Here is a 22614-nt window from a genome sequence, read left to right as displayed (position 1 = left end):
TGTTGCTACTCCCTCTGATTTGAAGAGTTTATGTATCATGTTGAAACCAAGAACTAAGTTCTTTTTTTCTCTCTTTTTTTTTTCTTTTGGAGACGGCGTCTCACTCTGTCTCCCAGGCTGGAGTACAGTGGCTGTATCTCAGCTCACTGCAATCTCCCCCTCCCGGTTCAAGCCATTCTACTGCCCCAGCCCACCAGGTAGCTGGAACTACAGCCATGTGTCACCAAGCTCGGCTAATTTTTGTATCTTTAGAAGAGAAGTTTTCACCATGTTGGCCAGGCTGGTCTCGAACTCCTGACCTCAAGTGATCTGCCTGCCTCAGCCTCCCAAAGTGCTGGGATTAGAGGCATGAGCCACTGCACCCAGCCGAGTAAGTTCTTTTGACACAGGTTTTTATGAGATGTGATGGGGAAAGGATTACCCCACATGGCTTGAACCTTTCTGTGTGTTGGCACATCGGAGAGTGCACCTGAATATCTCCCCATTGTAGGCTGACAGAACACACACGCATGGGCTTTGCATGGGGGTTAGGAGTCTTACGGTTTTATGTATAGAAAACAGAGCCTGAGAAATGCTATGTATTATTGTTAATAGATTTCTACCTTTTCAGTTCATCTTCTTTCCAGTATCTCCCCAACAGAATATTTTACAGCTGTTGAAAAGAGTGAAGTAACTCTACGTGTATTGATACAGAATATTTGCCAAGATATGTTATTTTTAAGTGTAAAAAGATACAGAACAGTGTAAATATTATGCTGCTATTTATACTAAAGGAAATATGCATGCATCTGTATATGCATATAATACATTTAGAAAGAAACACAAGACCATTAATAGTGATTAGTTTGGCCGGGCGCAGCGACTCACGCCTGTAATCCCAGCACTTTGGGAGGCCAAGGCGGGTGGATGACCTGAAGTTGGGAGTTCAAGACCAGCCTGACCAACATGGAGAAACCTCATTTCTACTAAAAATACAAAATTAGCCGGGTGTTGTGGTGCATGCCTGTAATCCCAGCTACTTGGGAGGCTGAGGCAGGAGAGTCGCTTGAACCTGGGAGGTGGAGGCTGCAGTGAGCTGAGATTGCGCCACTGCACTCCAGCCTGGGCAACAAGAGCAAAAATCTGTCTCCAAAAAAAAAAAAAAAAAGTGATTCGTTCTGAGAAGGTGATTCTGGGTGAGGAAGTTAGGTTTGTATATATATATGTATATATATACACACAAATTTTAAATATATATATATATTTAAAATGATGCATTGCAAAAATAAAATTGAAATTGAAAATGACTCAGCCTGGACAACATAGTGAGACTTCATCTCTACCAAAACATAAAAAAAAAAAAAAAAAAAAAAAAATAGCCAGGCATAGTGGCACATGCCTGCAGTCCCAAGTGGGGGGATTGCTTGAGCCTGGAGGTTGAGGCTGCAGTGAGCCAGGATCACACTACTTCATTCCAGCCTGGGTGACAGAGTAAGACCCTGCCTCAAAGAAAAAAAAAAAGAAGACTGGTGAATTAGTCTGAAGTTTCTCATAGTATTGACTATGTACTTACTCTTCCCAAATAATAGGAAAAGAAGAACACACCATTTAGAGAATAATTTGTAAATATTTTCAGTTTTCATATGTGTGTGTGTGTGTGTGTGTGTGTGTGTGTGTGTTTTATAAGGAAATTTCTTATTTTGGGTAGGCCAGTTTTTTTTCCCAGAGGCAGAGCACAGAAATAGTGCTGAGGAGGTCTAGTTCTGATGTCAGACAGCTAGGACTCCAATTCTAGCTCTGCTGCTGACTAGCTATGCACCTTGGGTAAATTGCTTAACTTACCTAAGCTTCAATTTCATTCCTTTAAAATATGGAAGAATAATAGTATTTACTTAATAGTGTTGTTTATAAAGATTTATTTATTTATTTATTTATTTATTTATTTTGGAGATGGGAGTCTTACTCTCCCAGGCTGGAGTGCAATGGCGCAATCTCAGCCCACTGTAACCACTGCCTCCCTGGTTCAAGCGATTCTCCTGCCTCAGCCTCCTGAGTAGCTGAGACTACAGGCACCACTACCACGCCAGGCTAATTTTTTGTATTCTTAGTAGAGATGAGGTTTTACCATGTTGGCCAGGCTGGTCTCGAACTCCTGACTTCAGGCGATCCGCCTGCCTCGGCCTCCCAAAGTGCTGGGATTGCAGTTGTGAGCCACCGCACTCAGCTATAAAGATTTAATGAAGTACAATAGTTGCCACTTATCTGCGGTTTTGCTTTCCTTGACTTCAGTTACCCATGGTCAACCCTGGTTGAGGAAAATAGGTGAATACAGTACAGTAAGACATTTTGAGACAGAGAGATTACATTCACATAACTTTTATTACAGTGTATTGTTATAATTGCTATATTTTATTTTATTATTAGTTATTGTTGTTAATCTATTTCTGTGCCTAATTTATACGTTGAACTTTATCATAGGTTTGTATATATAGGATAAAACAGTATATATAGGGTTCAGGATACTATCTGCAGTTCCAGGCACCTACTGGAGTCTTGGAACGTATCCCCTGCAGACAAGCAGGGACTATGCAATGCAGTTGAAGCAAACAGCATACTGACTGGCCCACAGTAAGCACTTGATAAAGGTTAGAAGGAAGTACATGTAATGAACATTCAGTGCACACACAATAAGAATCTGCGGGATAAAGTAAACATTTGTTTTCCTTTTTGAAAAATGTGGTTATCTTGTGACAGATACAGATAATAAACCCCAATTAGAGATATTCCATTTGTCTAATCAACAGTCTAGTAAGTGCCAGTCACTGGTTGAAGTTTAAGCCTCCCAAGGATGGCAGCCATTGAGAACTGAGCCAGGGGTGGAGATGCAAGCTGCAAATGGTAGAGCTTCCCGGCTGTCTGGAAGAGACTTTGTTACCTCCTTCACCTACCTGTGTTTTCTGATGCTCTTAATATTCTTAGTTTTCCCATGTCTCACTTCACAAGATGGAAAGAACTATGGACTGAAGAAGAGAAGAGTGCAAGTTAATGAGCAGGGTGACCTCAAGGCCACAGCATCCCCAATTGTAAAACAAAGAGATCTCCAAGGTTCTTCTGGCTCTAAGCATTCGATAAAAATGCCAGGTCGGAGTCAGCTCTTCTGGTCTCTATGAATTCCGTATTCTGTGTTGCTCTATTCTGAAGAACTGAGATTAGAGGTGACAGAGAGCTTTGCAAAACCAGAACTAAAGATGACCTCCTCTCATAACTATTTTATCAGAAGCTAGAGAACTAAATAAATGAAAAGCTGGTTAAAAGTGAATATTAATGTCTGTCTTCTGAGAATTTGCACTTTACATTGTGACGAGAAGTTTCCATCAGAGGTATATAAACTAAACTAAGAATAGAAATTCTTTAGCATGTAAAGAAAACAAACTTAAATGACTAAAATCTGTTAAGAATGAGATCCATTATACTTTATAGCTCCTATTCAAGTGATACATTACTTTTACTAGGTGTACTCATTTAGCTTATATTTTCCAGCATTTGCAGAAATATTATATGTTTTGCATAGTAATGATTATAAAGCTTTACATTTGTAGAGCTAGTACTTTACAAGTTTACCAAGAGATTTTACAGTAAATTTCAATTATAATGACTTACATCCAAAATATTTATCTGATCAAAAATTTGGTAATATGTAATATAGTTATTTACTCTTGTCAAAAATGACAAATTGATATTTGAGTTAAAGTATATTTTATAAAACAAATATTGCAAGTTGGTTAAAAAAGCAACTGTTCAATAGAAATGCAAAATAGAGTGGTAGGTTCTGAAATGCTTCTACGTTTTTTCCCACAGTAGTGAGTTAAGCAATATTCAAAGAACTTCCTTATTTTAACTTTAAGATTTAAAACAACTTCTCTATATCAATAATAAAGATTCTTTGTCTTTCAACAGGCAGAAAGTCCACTTCATTATTTGATATGCAGCATGATATTTAGCATAAAGTAGATTGTTTGACCAGGCTGTTGAAATCATGATATAATAACAAATCATACTCTATGGACAAATCTTTTATGCAATATGACGCTAATTTCTCATGCATAATATATTGTGTATATTTGGCTTTGAAAAGTGAGACAAAAACAGCAGTAGCAAATGCCAGTGTTTCAGAAGCTCAAGAGAAATTTGAAATTTAATATCAATATTTAAGATATTTTTAATGTCATTGACTTTTGAATGGATCAAATTATTGCTTAGCTTGGACTGCCTCATTTGAATAGGCTGGGGAAATTCCAAATTGGCAGTTTCCTCCATGTTCTGGAAAACAATTTTATACAATACTGAAACATTTGATATCTCTCTGGAACACCAATACTGTAGTAAGTTATTCATTCATTCATTCATTCATTCATTCATTCATTTATTCAACAAAACTTGCAACTTACTATACCTGAGGCATTGTGGTAAGCCTCCCAGGAAAGAAAAAATATATATAACTATATAACTGGTTACTTGTATACATAATGATAAGCAACAATTAATAGTTGTAGGTGATTAGTGTAACATTCCAAGTGCCAACAATGGATACTATAATAGAAAAAAGAAAGATGGGAGGAACTGGGGAACTAGAGTAGTCAGGGAAGGCTTTGCCCAGGAGAAAGAGCTTGAAAAGATGAGTTGGACTTATATGGAGGCAAATGAATAGAGAAAGCATCTCAGGGAAGAGAAGCAATATACAGAACTTTATAGCGTCAGTCATGAAAAAGACAATAAATAAGCCAGAGAACATAGAACTTCGTAATTAAACGGTTGTCTTAGTCTTTCTGTTGCTTAAAACAGAATACCTGAAACTGGGTAATTTATTAGAAAAGGAATTTATTCCTTATAGTTATGGAGGCTGAGAAGTCCAAGGTCAAGGGACCATATCTGGTGAGGGCCTTCTTGCTGGTGAGGACTCTCTGCAGGCTCCCAAGGCTGTGCAGGATGTCTCATGGTAAGGAGACTGAGTATGCTTAGAAAGCCACCAGTCCTGCTCTCACAACAATCCATTAATTCATTAATCCGTGAATCCAGAAATGGATTAATCCACCATGAAAGCAGAGCCCTCATGGCCCAGTCACCTCTTAAAGGCCCCACTTCTCAATACTGCCACATTGAGGATTAAATCTCAACATAATCTTTGAAAGGTACAAATATTCAGACCATAGCAAGGATAGTCTGTGGATCTAGCTGCATTAGCATCCCCTGGGAGCTTGTAGAAATGCAGAATCACAGTCTGATTCTGCATGTTCAAGGTCTTTGGTGCTTTGTTGTTGTTGTTGTTGTTGTTGTTTTTTAAGAGACAGTCTCGCTCTGTTGCCCAGGCTGGAGTGGAGTGGCGCGATCTCAGCTCACTGCAAGTTCCGCCTCCAGATTCACGCCATTCTCCTGCCTCAGCCTCCCGAGTAGCTGGGACTACAGGCATGCCCGCCACCACACCCAGCTAATTTTTGTATTTTTAGTAGAGACGGGGTTTCACCATATGAGCCAGGCTGGTCTCGATCTCCTGACCTCATGATCTACCCGCCTCAGCCTCCCAAAGTGCTGGGATTACAGACGTGAGCCACCGGGCCCAGCCTAGGTGCTTTGTATGTAGACATTAAAGTCTGAGAAGTTTCACTCTTGACCAATCCTTCATTTTGCAGAGGAATCTGAACCACAGAGTGGCTGGATGGCTTTCCCGATGATAATGGCAAACCTCACTTTAGAAGCAAAATCTACAGAGTCCTGGAAACAGTGAGTTTCCCCGCAATTCCACAATGTTTGACTGAACTGGAGGGAGGTAGTCACTTGGATCTGATTATGGGAGTATTTGAATGCTAAGAAATTCAAGCCTCATCCTTCATGAATTCAACAAACATTTATTGAACTCCAGTATGGTAGCACTGGGGATACAGAGAAGAAGAAGAAAGACGCTGCCCTTAAAAAGTTAGCCTTCTAAACAAGTAAGTAACTAGTATGATTTAAGTGTTCCTGCCAAAACTCATGTTGAAATGTAATTGCCAGTTGGGCGCAGTGGTTCACACCTGTAATCCCAAAACTTTGGGAGGCTGAGGCGGGCGGATCATGAGGTCAGGAGTTCGAGCCCAGCCTGGCCAATATGGTGAAATCCCGTCTCTACTAAAAATACAAAAATTAGCTGGGCGTGGTGGTGGGTGCCTGTAATCCCAGCTACTCAGGAGACTGAGGCAGGAGAATTGCTTGAACCTGGGAGGAGGAGGCTGCAGTGAGCTGAGATCACACCATTGTACTCCAGCCTGGGCAACAGAGCGAGACTCCACCTCAAAAAAAAAAATGTAATTTCCATTATAACAGTATTAAGAGGTGCTATTGACTGGGCACAGAGGCTCATGCCTGTAATCCCAGCACTTTGGAATGCTGAGGCAGGAGGATCACTTGAGGCCAGGAGTTTGAGACCATCCTTGGCAACATAGCAAGACCTTGCCTCAAAACAAAACAAAACAAAACAAAAAAAGAGGTGCTTTCTTTAAGAGGTAATTCAGTCACGAGAACTCTGCCATCATAAATGGATTAATGCTATTATCTCAGAAGTGGGCTCCTGATAAAAGGATGAGTTCAGTTCTATTTCTCCTCTTGTTCTCACAAGCTTGCTTAACCTTCTGCCATGTTATGATACAGCATAAAGGCCTCACCAGATAGCAATGCCATGCTCTTGGACTTTCCAGTCTCTAGAACTGTGAGAAATTAATTTGTTTTCTTTATAAATCACCCAGCCTGTGGTATTCCATTATAGCAGCAGAAAACTGACTAAGATAGTAACCAACAATTACGAACATCCTTGGGCAACAAGTTTTAAAGGTTTCTAATAAAGAAACTAACATGATATATTCTGTGAACTTTTATTCAGTACCTAGCAGAGGACAGACTTTATTAGATGCAAAGTGGTGGTGTTCAAAGGTATTTGAGGGTGAGGAGAAATAGGCTGCTGTCCAAGAGTAGGAGATAAAGGATGAATGAATAAGATTTGGTCACTGTGAGGCCAGAGAAAGGCCCTCTGCATTAACTCATATGTGGCAAGGAGAGGTAGAATTTGGCTCACTGAGCAGAGAAATAAGAAAGTTGGGAGAGTAAATCAGATTTTTAGAGTTGTTTGTTTTACTTTTTAGTTAGCAAAAAGATATGTTTGGTTTTAGACATATGAAGCTTGAGTGAATATCCCATAAAGAACTCTCTAGTAAGTAGTTGGAGATTCAGAACAGAAGCTTGACAGAAAATCAGGTCTGGAAAAAGGGTTCATCAGATGTTTTTGTTCAAAATAATCCATTTTCTTTGGGAGGCTGAGGCAGGAGGATTGCTTGAGACCTGGAGTTCAAAGCTGCAGTGAGCTATGATCGTGCCATACATCCCAGCATGGGTGACAGGAGACCCTGTCTCTTTAAAAAAAAAAAAAAAAAAAAAGCCAACAGTTCATTTTAATCACTGGTAAGTCAATAGGATTGATTGGGCAGTTTCAAGTTGTTGATTGGTTAGATATATTTTGTTTGCTTTTATTTATTTATTTATTTATTTAGAGACAGGGTCTCACTCTGTTGGTCCGGCTGGAGTGCAGTGGCATGATCACTCACCAGTGCAGCCTCAATCTCCCCAGCTCAAGTAATCTTCCTGCGTCATCCTCCCAAAGTGCTGGGACTATAGGCATGCACCACCACGCATGGCTTTGTTTGCTTTTAAATAAAATTCCAAAGCCTTTGCTTTCTCAGCTACAACTAACACAGTTATGTTCAATTATAACAATCATTATGTTTACTTTTGGGACTCAGAAAACAATATCCGGCTGATTATAGTGGCTTATGCTTGTAATCCAGCACTTTAGGAGGCTGAGGCGGGCGACTGCTTGAGGCCAGGAGTTCGAGATCAGCCTGGGTAACACAGCAAGACTCTGTCTCTACAAAAACAAAAACAAAATATCCAGGCATGGTGGCATGTGCCTGTAATCCTAGCTACTTGAAGGTTGAGGCAGGAGGATCATTTGAGGCCAGGAGTTTGAGACCAGGCTGGCAACATAGTGAGACACCGTCTCTACAAAAAAAAAAGTTTAGAAATTAGCTGGCTGTGGTGGTGTAGTAGTTTCAGCTACTTGGGAGGCTGAGGTGGGAGGATCACTTGAACCTGGGAGGCTGAGGCTGCAGTGAGCCGAGATCATGCCACTGCACTCCAGCCTGGGTGACAGAGTGAAACCCTGTCTCTTAAAAAAACACAATACCCCCAAGATGAAGGCCTCAGAAGCAAAACTTTTCCTCTTTCTCCTGATGTTCTTACAGTCCCATTCTCCCCAAAACCTAGCCATAGAAACCAGAATCCCTCTTCCCAAGGCAGATCATAGAAACCAGAACCCCTTTTCCCCAAAGCCAACCATAAAACCTAAAAATATTACTTTTATTTTCCTTCTACCCTTCTGTGTAAAAATTGGCCATAAAAAAATTATCTGACCTGTCTTGTTTGATTATTGATCCTAAGACTCTCCATTTCAGAGAGGGTCCTGCCCCATAACCAGAAAAAAAAAAAAATACCCAGAGAGGCCAAAAAGAATATAGACACACAGGCATTTCTGGGTGTCCTACTCAGGCTACTAGCATTAGGTCATAATCCTTTTGTCCAATCACATTTCTACACCGCTGTTCTAGTTTGTAAACCTAAACATTAAAGGACAATTTTCCCTGTATTTTTGGATCTTCATTCTAAAGGCTCCTGTGTATACATGTTAAATAAATCCGTATGTCTTTTCTGTTTTTGTTTTTCTTTTTTTTTTTTATTCTTTAGAGACTGGGTCTTTCTATGTTTCCCAGGCTGGTCTCCAACTCCTGGCCTCAAACAATACTCCTGCCTGAGCCTTCTGAGTTGCTGGGATTACAGATGTGCACCAACTGTCCCCAGTTGTTGTATGTATTTTCTTCAATTAATCTGCCTTTTTGTGGATTGATTTTTCAATACTCTTCAGAGGGCCAAAAGGAACCTTTCCTTTGGACCCTACATTAAAAAAGTCACCTAATTTCTTTCTCCTGCCAGTGCAACATTAACAGCAAAAATGCCAGTAACCAAGTTTTTTTTTCACTCCATTTTTTCCAAGTCCTATTGTAGTATATTTTATTATGCAAGTGTTCACTTTTTAAAATATATTAGCTAACTTCAACTTCAGAAACAACAGCTGTCCTGTAGCCTACAACATTTGACCAACTATATAAATAGTTATTATAGTTAATGCATAGCTGGGTAGTTAATAGGTTCCTCTAAAAATTATGTAACAAATAATTTAATTTTTAATTTTTTGAACTTTTTTTTTTTACTAATAGAGACCGGGTTTCACCATGTTGCCTAGGCTGGTCTTGAATTCCTGGACTCAAGTGACCTGCCTGCCTCAGCCTCTCAAAGTGCTGGAATTACAGGCATGAGCCACCTCCCAGGCTCAAGTGATTCTTTCCACCTTAGCCTCCCAAATAGCTGAGACTACAGATGTGTGCCAACATGCCCAGCTAATTTTTTTTTTTTTAGATCCAAAACCTGTTTATTGAGATGGTTTCCCACTCATCTTGATTCAGCGTGCTTTTAGTGCTGCTTCCTCCTAAAGAAACATCCTTCTGTAAGCCTTGCTTTTCCTCCTGTAGGCTAGCAGAGGACAGTAGAGCAGCCAAAACACAAAACGACTGTTTGCGCATGCTAAAGACTATGGTGATTTTATAGCATCCTGGGCATTTCACATCCATGAAGTAGGAACTGGGGCTCTGCACCAGGCGTTTCCTCTTGTGTTTCCTCTTCTCCTCTTCTGAAGAGGAATGAAGGAGATCCTTTGCAAGAGGCATGTTCTTGTGGGTAGGTCATCACTGCCAGAAAGGATTTTTTTACTTTTTTTTCGTTTGTTTGTTTGAGACAGAGTTTCACTCTTGTTGCCCAGGCTGGAGTGCAATGGCACAATCTTGGCTCACCACAACCTCCATCTCGCAGGTTCAAGCAATTCTCCTGCCTCACCCTCCCAAGTAGCTGGGCTTACAGGCATGTGCCACCATACCAAGCTAATTTTGTATTTTTAGTAGAGACAGAGTTTCTCTGTGTTGGTCAGGCTGGTCTCAAACTCCTGATCTCAGGTGATCCGCTAGCCTTGGCCTCCCAAAGTGCTGAGATTACAGGCATGAGCCACTGCGTTAGGCAATTTTTTTTTTGAGATGGAGTCTCGCTCTGTTGCCCAGGCTAGAGTACAGTGGGGCAATCTTGCCTCACTGCAACCTCTGCCTCTTGGGTTCAAGTGATTCTCCTGCCTCAGCCTGCCAAGTAGCTGGGATTACAGGCACACGCCACCATGCCCAGCTAATTTCTGTATTTTTAGTAGAGACAGGGTTTCACCGTATTGGCCAGGCTGGTCTCGAACTTCTGACCTCATGATCCACCCACCTCAGCCTCCAAAGTGCTGGGATTACAGGTATGAGCCACCGTGCCTGGACGAGTTTTAAATGTTTTATACAGATAAGGTTTCATCATGTTGCCCATGCTGGTCTCAAATTCTTGGGGTCAAGTGATCCACCCTCTTTAGCCTCACAAAATGCTGAGATTACAGATGTGAGCCATTGCTCCCAGGCATCAAAGTTTCTTTATAAAAGGATGAGTCTGGCCACCTTTTGGCTCTCTCTTGCCCTCTCTTTGCCCTTCTACCATGGGATAACACAGAATAAGGCCCTTGCCAGATGTCAGCCCTTCAGTCTTGGACTTCCCAGCCTCCTGAATCCTGAGCCAATACATTTCTGTTTATTATATATAATAAATAAATAAAAACAAAAATAAAAATTTAAGTCACAGGCCAGGCGCAGGAGTTCAAGATCAGCCTGGCCAACATGATGAAATCCTGTCTCTAGTAAAAAAAACAAAAATTAGCCAGGTGTGGTGGTGCATGCCTGCAATCCCAGCTATTCAGGACGCTGAGGCAGGAAAATCACTTGAATCTGGGAGGCAGAGGTTGCGGGGAGCCGAAATTGTGCCATTGCACTCCAGTGTGGGCAACAGAGTGAGACTCTGTCTCAAAAACAAAACAAAACAAAACAAAACAAAAAATTTAGGTCACAGACAGATCCTTTGAGATTCTGATAGAGGTTCCAGGCTGTCTTTCTGAGAAAAGAATGCATGGGCCAGATGCGGTGGCTCATGCCTGTAATTCCAGCACTTTGGGAGGCCGAGGCAGGTGGATCACGAAGTCAGGAGTTTGAGACCAGCCTGAAGAACCTGGTGAAACCCCATCTCTACTAAAAATACAAAAATTAGCCATGTGTGGTAGCGCATGCCTGTAATCCCAGGTACTCGGGCAACTGAGGCAGGAGAATTGCTTGAACCCCAGGAGGCGGAGGTTGCAGTGAGCCAAGATCGTGCCATTGCACTCTAGCCCAGGTGACAGAGCAAGAGTCCATCTCAAAAAAAAAAAAAAAAAAAAATGCATGCCACACAGAGATAAAATTCTGAAAATAATTTTAGTAGGTGTGCAGGCTCCCAGAAGTCTACTGTGAATTAACAGAATGTCAGGTTAAGAACCATTTGTCTCAACAAAATAAATAAGTTTAACCAAAGAACTATAATACCTGTTACTGAAAACTCCAAAACATTGAAAAAATATATATATGTGTGTATATATTTTTTTGAGGCAGAGTCTCACTCTGTCACCCAGGATGGAGTGCAGTGGTGCCATCTCGGCTCACTGTAAGCTCTGCCTCCTGGGTTCATGCCATTCTCCCGCCTCAGCCTCCCGAGTAGCTGGCATTATAGGTGCACACAACCATGCCTGGCTAATTTTTGTATTTTTAGTAGAGATGGGGTTTCACAATGTTGGCCAGGCTGGTGTCAAACTCCTGACCTCAGGTGATCCACCTGCCTCAGCCTCCCAAAGTGCTGGGATTACAGGTGTGACCCACTGTGCTACGCAAAAGATATTTTAATTAATGAAAATACATCACATAGTCATGGATTGGAAGACATGATATTGTAGGGTTTTTTCTGTTTTTTGGTTTTTTTTGGAGATGGTGTCTCACTCTGTCATCCAGGCTGGAGTGCGATAGCACAATGTCAGCTCACTGCAACCTCTGCCTCCTTGGTTCAAGCAATTCTCTTGCCTCAGCCTCCAGAGTAGCTGAGACTACAGACGCACACCACCATGCCGGGCTAATTTTAGTATTTTTAGTAGACACGGGGTTTCACCATTTGGCCAGGCTGAACTCTAAATCCTGACCTCAGGTGATCCACCTACCTTGGCCTCCCAAAGTGTTGGGATTACAGGTGTGAACAACCACTCCTGGCCTATACAATATTGCTTTTTTATGGTTTTTAATTAATTAATTAATTTTTTTTTTTTCCAGACACAGTCTCTCTCTATTTCCCATGCTGGAGTGCAGTGGTGCGATCACAGCTCACTGCAACCTTGACTTTCTGAACTCAGGCGATCCTCTCACCTCAGCCTTCTGAGTAGCTAGGATTACAGGTGTGTGCCACCATGCCCAGCTAATTTTTGTAATTTTTTTTTTTTTTTTTGAGAGGGAGTCTCACTCTGTCACCCAGGCTGGAGTGCCATGGCATGATCTTGGTTCACTACAACCACCATCTCCCAAGTTCAAGCAGTTATCCCACCTCAGCCTCTCAAGTATCTGGGACTACAGGTGTGTGCCACCACGCCCAGCTAATTTTTGTATTTTTAATAGAGATGGGGTTTCACTATGTTGGCCAGGCTGGTCTTGAACTCCTGACTTCATGATCCGTCTGCCTTGGCCTCCCAAAATGCTGGGATTATAGGTGTGAGCCATCACACTCAGCCTAATTTTTTTTTTTTAAATAGATATGGGGTTTTACCATGTTACCCAGGCTGGTCTCAAACTCCTGGGTTCGAGCGATCCACCTGCTTTGGCCTACCAAAATGCTAGGATTACCAGCATAAGCTGCTGTGCCTGGCCCATAAATGTTGTTAAGAGGACACTTCCTGCTATGGTTTGAATATAGGTATCCCTCCAAAATTCATATGTTGGAATTCAACCCAGTACCCTCCTCTCAACCTTATCTATGGGGGATATGTTTCAAGACTCCCAGTGGATGCCTGAAACTGCAGATAGTATCAAACCTTATATGATGACAATGCTCTGGAGCGTCCAGGACTAGATCTCCTCACTGCTGATTACTAGTATTGCATCAGAAGGCCGGGCGCAGTGGCTCAAGCCTGTAATCCCAGCACTTTGGGAGGCCGAGACGGGTGGATCACAAGGTCATGAGATCGAGACCATCCTGGCTAACCCGGTGAAACCCCGTCTCTACTATAAAATACAAAAAACTAGCCGGGCGAGGTGGCGGGCGCCTGTAGTCCCAGCTACTCGGGAGGCTGAGGCAGGAGAATGGCGTGAACCCGGGAGGCGGAGCTTGTAGTGAGCTGAGATCGCGCCACTGCACTCCAGCCTGGGTGACAGAGCGAGACTCCGTCTCAAAAAAAACAAAAAAAACAAAAACTAGTATTGCATCAGAGTATAAAGCATGGAAGTTGGAAAACGAGTAGTATGGAAGAGAGGGTTGGAAAAAGCAAAGGCTTCTTTTTGGCATATCAGAATTGCCAGGATCACTACGCTTGCATTTTGGGGTGATTTTCTTTTCTTTTCTTTTCTTTTCTTTTCTTTTCTTTTCTTTTCTTTTCTTTCTTTTTCTTTTCTTTTTTTTTTTTCTTTTTTTTTTTTTTTGAGACGGAGCTTCGCTCTTGTTTTATAGGCTGGAGTACAATGGTGCAATCTTAGCTCACTGCAACCTCTGCCTCCTGGGTTGAGGTGATTCTCCTGCCTCTGCCTCCCTAGTACCTGGTATTACAGGCATGTGCCACCACACATGGCTTATTTATTTATTTATTTTGCAAGATAGAGTGTTGCTCTGCTGCCCAGGCTGGAGTGCAGGGCATGATCTCGGCTCACTGTAACCTCTGCCTCCGGGGTTCAAGTGATTCTCCTGACTCAGCCTCCAGAGTAAACTGGGATTACAGGCACGCACCACCATGCCCAGCTAATTTTTGTATTTTTAGTAGAGATGGGGTTTCATCGGGTTGACCAGGCTGGTCTTGAACTCCTGACCTCATGATCCGCCCGCCTCAGCCTTCCAAAGTGCTGGGATTACAGACGTGAGCCGCTGTGTCCTGCCAATTTTGTATTTTTAGTAGAGACGGGGTTTCACCACCTTGGTCAGGCTGTTCGCGAACTCCTGACCTCAGGTGATCCACCTGAAGTGTTGGGATTACAGGCATGAGCCACCGCACCCAGCCTGGGGTAATTATTAAGTAAAACAAGAGTTACTTGAACACAAGCACTGTAATACTGTGACAGTTGATTTGATAACTGAGATGGCTACTAAGTGACTAGCAGGTGGGTAGCATATCTAGCAGGGATATGCTGAACCAAGAGATAAAATTAACATTCAGGACAGCACAGAGCAGGATGGTGTGAGATATTAACATGCTACTCAGAATAGAAAGCAATTTAAAACTTATGAATTATTTCTGGAATTTTCAATTGAATATTTTGGACCGAGGTGGACCATGGGTAAGTGAAACCTTGAAAAGTTCACCACAGATAAGGGGAAACTACTCTATTTATGTGATAGCATTAAGAGGTAGGACTTCTAGTGAAGGGATTAACTCATGAGGGCTCTGACCTCATGAATGGATTAGTACTCTTTTTAAAAAGGTTGAAGGATCGCACCACTGCACTCCAGCCTGGGCGACAGAGCGAGACTCCGCCTCAAAAAAAAAAAAAAAAAAAAAAAAAAGGTTGAAGGTGGTCGGGCGTGGTGGCTCAGGCCTGTAATTTCAGCACTTTGGGAGGCCAAGGCGGGTGGATCACGAGGTCAGGAGGTCGAGACCATCCTGGCCAACATGGTGAAACCCTGTCTCTACTAAAAGTACAAAAATTAGCCAGGTGTAGTGGCACGTGCCTGTAGTCCCAGCTACTTGTGGGGCTGAGGCAGGAGAATCCCTTGAACCTGGGAGGCGGAGGGTGCAGTGAGCTGAGATCTCACCATTGCACTCCAGCCTGCTGACGGAGTGAGACTCCATCTCAAAAAAAAAAGGTCGAAAGGAGTGCTCAATGCCTTTTGTCCTTCAACCATATGAGAATGCACCAAGAGGCACCATCTTGGAAGCAGACAGCAATCCTTACCGAGCACCAAATCTGCTAGTGTGTTGATCTTGAACTTCCCAGCTCTAGAACTGTGATAAATAAATTTCTATTGTTTATAAATTACTCAGTCTAAGGTATTTTGTTATAGCAGCAGGAACAAACTAAGACACTTCCCAAATTAACCTACAGATTCAATGTAATCCCTATAAAAATTCCAACTACCCCCTTTTTTTTTTTGCAGAAATGAATAAACTGATTCTAAAATTCACATGGAAATTTAAGGGACCGACCCAGAATAGCAAAGACAAAGTAGGAAAAGAACAAAGTTGGAGGACTCACATTTCCTAATTTTAAAATCTACTACAAAGCTACAACAATCAACAGCTGCTTTGGGAGGCTAAGGTGGGAGGATCACTCAAGGCCAGGAGTTTACGACCAGCCTGGGCAACATAGTGAGGCTCCATCCCTGCAAAAAATTAAAAAATTAGCCAGGGATGGTGTTGCACACTCATAGTCCTTGCTATTCAGGAGACTAAGGCAGGGGGATTGCTTGAGTCCAGGAGTTTGAGACTACAGTGAGCTATGATTGCATCACCATATTCCAGTCTGGGCAACAGAGTGATGCTCTGTCTCGAAATTAAAAAAAAAAAAAATCAACTCAGTGTGTGTGGTACTGGCGCAAAGATAAACATATACATCAATGGACTAGAATTGATCATTCAGAGTTTGGGCACAGTGGCTCATACCTGTAATCTCAGCACTTTGGGAGGCCAAGGTGGGTGGATCACTTGAGGCCAGGAGTTTGAGATCAGGCTGGCCAACAAGGTGAAAACCCGTTTCTACTAAAAATACAAAAATTAGCCAGGCATGGTGGTGTGCACCTGTAATGCCGGCTTCTGGGGAGGCTGAGGCACGAGAATCGCTTGAACCCAGGAGGTGAAGGTTGCAGTGAGCTGAGATTGTGTGCCTGTACTGCAGCCTGGGCAACAGAGAAAGACTCTGTCTCAGGAAAAAAAAAAAGAGAGAGAGAGAATTCAGAAATAAATTTGTAATGTAGTAACGTGAAATGAATACTGACTTTTTTTGTAAAATTAGTTAAAATTATTAAAAAAAGAAAAAAGATGGGTCAAGTGTGGTGGCTCACTTCTGCAATGCCAGCAGTACTTTGGGAGGCCAAGGCAGGCAGATCACTTGAGTACAGAAGTTTGAGACCAGCCTTGGCAACATGTTGAAACCCTGTCTCTACTAAAAATACAAAAATTATCTGGGTGTGTTGGTGCACACCTGTAGTTCCAGCTACTCAGAAGCCTAGGTGGGAAGATCACTTGAGCCTGGGAGGCAGAGGTTGTAGTGAGCTGAGATTATGCCACTGCACTCCAGCCTACGTGACAGAGCAAGACTCAAAAAAAAAAAAAAAAAGAAAGAAAAGAAAAGAAAAGAATAAAAGAAAGAAAATAAAAAAAAAGATGCTGGGCGCAGTGGTTCACACCTGTAATCCCAGCACTTTGGGAGTCCAAGGTGGGCGGACCACCTGAGGTCAGGAGTTCAAGACCAGCTTGGCCAACATGGTGAAACCCTATCTCTACTAAACAAACAAAAAATTAGCCGGGCATGGTGGTGGGTGCCTGTAATCCCAGCTACTCGGGAGGCGGAGGCAGGAGAATCACGTGAACCTGGGAGGTGGAGGTTGTGGTGAGCCGAGTTTGCACCACTGCATTCCAGCCTGGGCAACAGAGTAAGACTATATCTCAACAACAACAAAAAAAATTAGCCGGGCATGGTGGCACACGCATGTAGTTCCAGCTACTTGGGAGGCTGAGGCAGGAGACTCAATTGAGCCCAGGAGGTGGAAGTTGCAGTGAGTGGAGATTGTGCCACTACACTCCAGCCTGGGTGACAGAGTGAGACTGTCTCAAAAAAAAAGAAAAATAAAAGACATTTATATTATCTATGATCAATTGATTTTTGACAAGGTGTGAAGACCATTTAATGGAGGAAATATACTCTACTTTTTTCAACAAAAGGTGCCGGGACAACTGAATATTCACATGCCAGGGCTTTTTTTTTTTTTTCTGAGACAGAGTCTTGCTCTGTCACTCAGGCAGAAGTGCAGTGGTGCAATCTCGGCTCACTGCAACCTCCACCTCCCAAGTTCAAGTGATTCTCCTGCCTCAGCCTCCCAAGTAGGTGGGATTACAAGCATGCAACACCACACCTGGCTAATTTTTGTATTTTTAGTAGAGAGAGGTTTCACCATGTTGGCCAAGCTGGTTTCAAACTCCTGGCCTCAAGTGATCTGCCTGCCTTGGCCTCCCAAAGTACAGGGATTATAGGCATGAGCCACTCGAGCCTGGTCAAGCGAATGAATTTGGATCCATATTTCACATGATTTGCAAAAATCAACCCAAAATAGAAAAAGATCAAAATGTAAGAGCTAAAACTATAAAACTCCTAGAAGAAAATATAAGTAAATCTTTGTGAGCTTGGGTGAGGCAATGCTTTCTCAGATATGATACCAAAAGCACAAGCTACAAAACAAAAAAATAGGTAATTTTTTTTTTTTTTTTTTTTTTTTGAGAGAGAGAGTCTTGCCCTGTTGCCCAGGCGGGAGTGCAGTGGCGCGATCTTGGCTCACTGCAACCTCCACCTCCTGGGCTCACTGCAACCTCCATTCTCCTGCCTCAGCCTCCTGGGTAACTGGGATTACAGGTGTGCACCACCACGTGTGGCTAATTTTTGTATCTTTACTAGAAACAGGGTTTTGCCATGTTGGCCAGCCTGGTCTTGAACTCCTGACCTCAGGTGGTCCACCCATCTTGGCCTTTCAAAGTGCTAGGAAGGCAGGCATGGGCCACCACACCCAGCTGAGAAAAAAATAACTTGTATGTCTTAAACCATTTCATGTTGTTATAACATAATATCACAGACTGAGTAATTGATAAAGAAGAAAAAGTTACTTCTCACAATTTTGGAGGCTGGGAAGTTCAACATCAAGATGCCTGCATCCTGTGAGGGCTTTCTTGCTCTGTCATCCCATGGCAGAAGGTGGGAGGGCAAGAGAGCACTCTTGAGAGAAAGGGCAGAACTCGCTTTCATAACAAACTTACTCTAATCCTTTGATAACAACATGAATTCATTCATGAAGATAAAGCCCCTTATGATCTAATCACCTCATAAAAGTCCCACTTCTCAATAGTGTTGCATTGGGGATCATGTTTCCAACACAGGAGCTTTGGAGGACACATTCAAACCAAAGCACTGGACTTCAACAAAATTAAAAACTTTTGGCCAGGTGCGATAGCTCAAGCCTGTACTCCTAGCACTTTGGGAGGCCGAGGCGCGTGGATCACGAGGTCAGGAGATCGAGACCATTCTGGTTAACATGGTGAAACCCCGTCTCTACTAAAAATACAAAAAAATTAGCCGGGCGTGCTGGCGGGCACCTGTAGTCCTAGCTACTCGGGAGGCTGAGGCAGGAGAATGGCGTGAACCTGGGAGGCGGAGCTTGCAGTGAGTCGAGATTGCGCCACTGCATTCCAGCCTGGGCGACAGAGCAAGACTCTGTCTCAAATAACAAACAAACAAAAAATTTGAAAAGTTTGTGTGTCAAAGGGCATGCTCAACAAAGTGAAAAAACTCACAGAATGGGAGAAAATATTTGTAAATCGTAAATCTGATAAGGATCTAGTACACAGAATATATAAAGAACTTTCATGACTCAACAATAAAAAGATAAATAACCCAATTGAAAGATGGTCAAAACATGTGAATAGACATTTCTCCAAAGAAGATATACATATGTCCAATAAACATGTGAAAAGATTTTCAACATCATTAGTTTTTATCAGCAAAATTCAAATCAAAACCATGATGCAAACCACCTAGTAGGATGGCTATAATTTAAAAAGTGGAAAATAAGTGATGGTGAGAGTGTGGAAAAAACAGAACCCAGATGCATTGCTGGTGTGAATGTAAAATGGCATAGCCACCACGGGAAATAGTTTGGTAGTTCTTCAAAAAGTTAAACACACATATGACCCACCAATTCCACTCCTAGGTATATACCCAAGAGAACTGAAAACATATGTGCCCACGAAAACTTGTGCAGAGATGTTAATAGCACCTTTATTCACATAGCCAAAAAGTGAAAACAACCCAATGTCCATTAACTTATGAATGGATAAACAAATTGTGGTATATTCATATAACAGAATATTATTCAGCCATAAAAAGGAATGACATATTGCTACATGCTACAATATGGATGAACCTTGAAAACATAATGCCAAATAAACCAAACACAAAAGAACAAATACTGTATGATCCTACTTATATGAACTACCTAGATTAGGCAAATTCATAGAGAAAGAAAGTAGATGAGAGGTTACCAGAGGCAGGAATTTGGGGCAGGGACTAGAGAATTATTACTTAATGGGTACAGACTTTCTATTCAGCCTGCTGAAAATGTTCTGGTATTAGACAGTGGTGACAGTTACAAACCTTGTGAATCTACTAAAAACCACTGAATTGTACATTTAAAAATGGTGAGTTATGGTATGTGAATTGTATCTTAATTGAAAAAATAACAACCTTTAGTCTAAAGAGAAATTGTGCTTTGTTGGCAAAAGACATGTCCTTAAAAGGAAACATGTTTGAAACACTATAAATATCCTGATTTGTGAAACTCACACACCTAGTTATGATCTCAAATTGCTCCTAAATTTAAAATACAATTATATACATAGTTATAAGCCCTTATGAAACCTATATTTATTATACTTATATATTTACACTTATTATATTTTATGGGTTTGTTCTTTGTAGAATAAAATCTGAACAACAGAATGTAACTTCCAATAGGCAATGGAACACACATAAATGCTAAGTTCTTAACTTTGGAAACTACAGCAAATACTTGAGGCATAGTCATGTATTTGAAAAGAAATTTATGAAATGTATACATCATGGCTCATTTACAAAAGACATCATAATCTAGTTATTCCAGGCTAGGTTAAATGATCAAATTTGCTGTCCTGTCTAGCTTGTTTTTACTTCTTTGTGTGTAATTGAGGTGGCTGAAATTGAGGATTTTTCTAGCTTTAAAATTCTGAGCTTATTTGATCTTATTGTGACTTTAGTCAGAGGAGTTTTTGAATTATTGTGTTTGCTTGAACTGCATTAAAACATTCACATTTTAAAATTTAGTGATTCCTGGACCATAAGATCTGAAAAGGATGAAACTGCCCACTCAGCTTTTAGTAAACTGACCAATTGACCTGATTCTAGTAAGAATTAGTCTGAAACAACACCACCACCTGGTGGCTTCTCTTCAAATATCACAATTTCCTTGAAGATGATGGTTTGGCTTCTTGTATCAAATTAGGACAAGTGCTTCAGTTATGACTATCCTAGGAAACAAGTTTAATCATATTGCAGAATATATGCTCAAGAATTAAACTAATATTTATGGCCTTGGCCTCAAAAACTTATTTTGGAATTCAAATATCTGTTTATTGGCCATGTACAAGAACAAAATAGTGAACCAATAGGCAAGAATATTTGCATTCATAGATCTTACATTCTAGTGAATGTAAGACAATAAATAATAAGCATAATAAGCAAGTAAATTATAATCTGTTTGGTGAGAAGTTGGATTAAAAGGGTAGATTGCAATTTTTAAATAGGATGACATTTGAGGTGAGATCAATTCTACATGGTTGTCTAAAGAAAAGAATTCCAAAGACTTACAATCTAAACATTTAGTTTTGACCAGGTGCAGTGGCTCATGCCTGTAATCCTAACACTTTGGGAGGCTGAGGCAGGAGGATTACTTGAGTCTAAGAAGTCAAGCTCAGCCTGGGCAACATAATGGGACCCCATTTCTACTAACAAATTAAAAAGTTTTTAATTTGCTTTGCACACCTGTAGTCCCAGCTACTTGCGAGGCTGAGCTGGGGGAATCGCTTGAGCCCCAAAGATCGAGGCTGCCATGAGCCATGATGACACTACTGCACTCCAGCGTAGGTAACAAAGTGAGACCCTGTCTCAAATAAATAAATACATAAATAAATGAAAACCAAACATTTAGTTTTAATTCTAGCATGATGCTATAATTCTACTTCCTCAAAGAGTTCATTTTAATAAGCAGGAAACTGTAATGCTAGGTCAATTTTTTTTTTTTTTTTTTTGAGACCGAGTCTCACTCTGTCACCCAGGCTGGAGTGCAGTGGCGTGATCTCGGGTCACTGCAAGCTCCGCCTCCCGGGTTCACGCCATTCTCCTGCCTCAGCCTCCTGAGTAGCTGGGACTACAGGCGCCCGCCACCACGCCCGGCTAATTTTTTGTATTTTTAGTAGAGACGGGGTTTCACCATGTTAGCCAGGATGGTCTCGATCTCCTGACCTCGTGATCCACCCGCCTCTGCCTCCCAAAGTGCTGGGATTACAGGTGTGAGCCACCGTGCCCCGCCAGCTGCTAGGTCAATATTAATAGGAATGACTACATTTTGAAAAGCAACATTGCCCTAAAGACATATATCTTTCCTATAGAGTAATGGCTGTCATTAGTTAGAATCACAAACTATACAGGAAATAACAGTTTTGTTATTTTATTTTTCAACACCTTATCATGACCTTTATGCATTTGCGTTCCTATAAAAGTAGGAACTTTGCTCTTGTCATAAATTGAGAGAGGCCGGGCGCGGTGGCTCAAGCCTGTAATCCCAGCACTTTGGGAGGCCGAGGCGGGTGGATCACAAGGTCAGGAGATCGAGACCATCCTGGCTAACATGGTGAAACCCCGTCTCTACTAAAAATACAAAAAAAAACTAGCCGGGCGCGGTGGCGAGCGCCTGTAGTCCCAGCTACTCGGAGGCTGAGGCGGGAGAATGGCGTGAACCCGGGAGGTGGAGCTTGCAGTGAGCTGAGATTGCGCCACTGCACTCCAGCCTGGGCGACAGAGCGAGACTCCGTCTCAAAAAAAAAAAAAAAAAAAAAAAGTTGAGAGAAGCAGTGGTGGAGGTGGGATGTAATCACCAATAAAGATTAGCTAAGTTTCTCTTGGCTATTTATGGCTTTGTTAATTATACATTTGTCTCAATACTTTTATTCTTTTTTAAATTTTTTAAAAATATGGAATGCTTCAATTTGCATGTCATTCTTGTGCAGAGGCCATGCTAATCTTCCTTGTATTCTTCAATTTTAGTATATGTGCTGCTGAAACAAGCTCTCAACACTTTTGTAAAAAACCTTGAGTATTATGTGTTGATAACTATTCTATTTTGTGTGTGTTGGCTCATTAAATCTCCTTATTCAATGTCTCAACACTTTATCCATTTATTAGCAAAAAGATCTTGCTCTGTTGCCCTAGCTAGATCATAGTGGCTTGATCATATCACAGCAGCCTCGAACTCCTGGGCTCAAGCGATCCTTCTGCCTCAGCCTCCTAAGTAGCCGGGACCACAGGTGTG

At 41.7% G+C, this 22614-nt stretch overlaps 1 non-coding gene and 1 pseudogene across 1 annotated transcript; both read right to left on the bottom strand.

Annotated features, from left to right (window-relative positions):
* Positions 1 to 9461: 9461 nt before the first annotated feature.
* Positions 9462 to 9966, bottom strand: LOC101003783 (annotated as a pseudogene).
* A 12304-nt stretch (positions 9967 to 22270) lies between these two features.
* On the bottom strand, positions 22271 to 22373 carry LOC116269001. Its single transcript, XR_004176327.1, has one exon. It is a non-coding gene; the product is annotated as a U6 spliceosomal RNA (small nuclear RNA).
* Positions 22374 to 22614: the final 241 nt, after the last annotated feature.

The sequence above is a fragment of the Papio anubis genome, chromosome 9, assembly GCF_008728515.1.
Source record: "Papio anubis isolate 15944 chromosome 9, Panubis1.0, whole genome shotgun sequence".
Taxonomy (NCBI): domain Eukaryota; kingdom Metazoa; phylum Chordata; class Mammalia; order Primates; family Cercopithecidae; genus Papio; species Papio anubis.
This window is presented reverse-complemented; position numbering and strand designations above follow the sequence as displayed.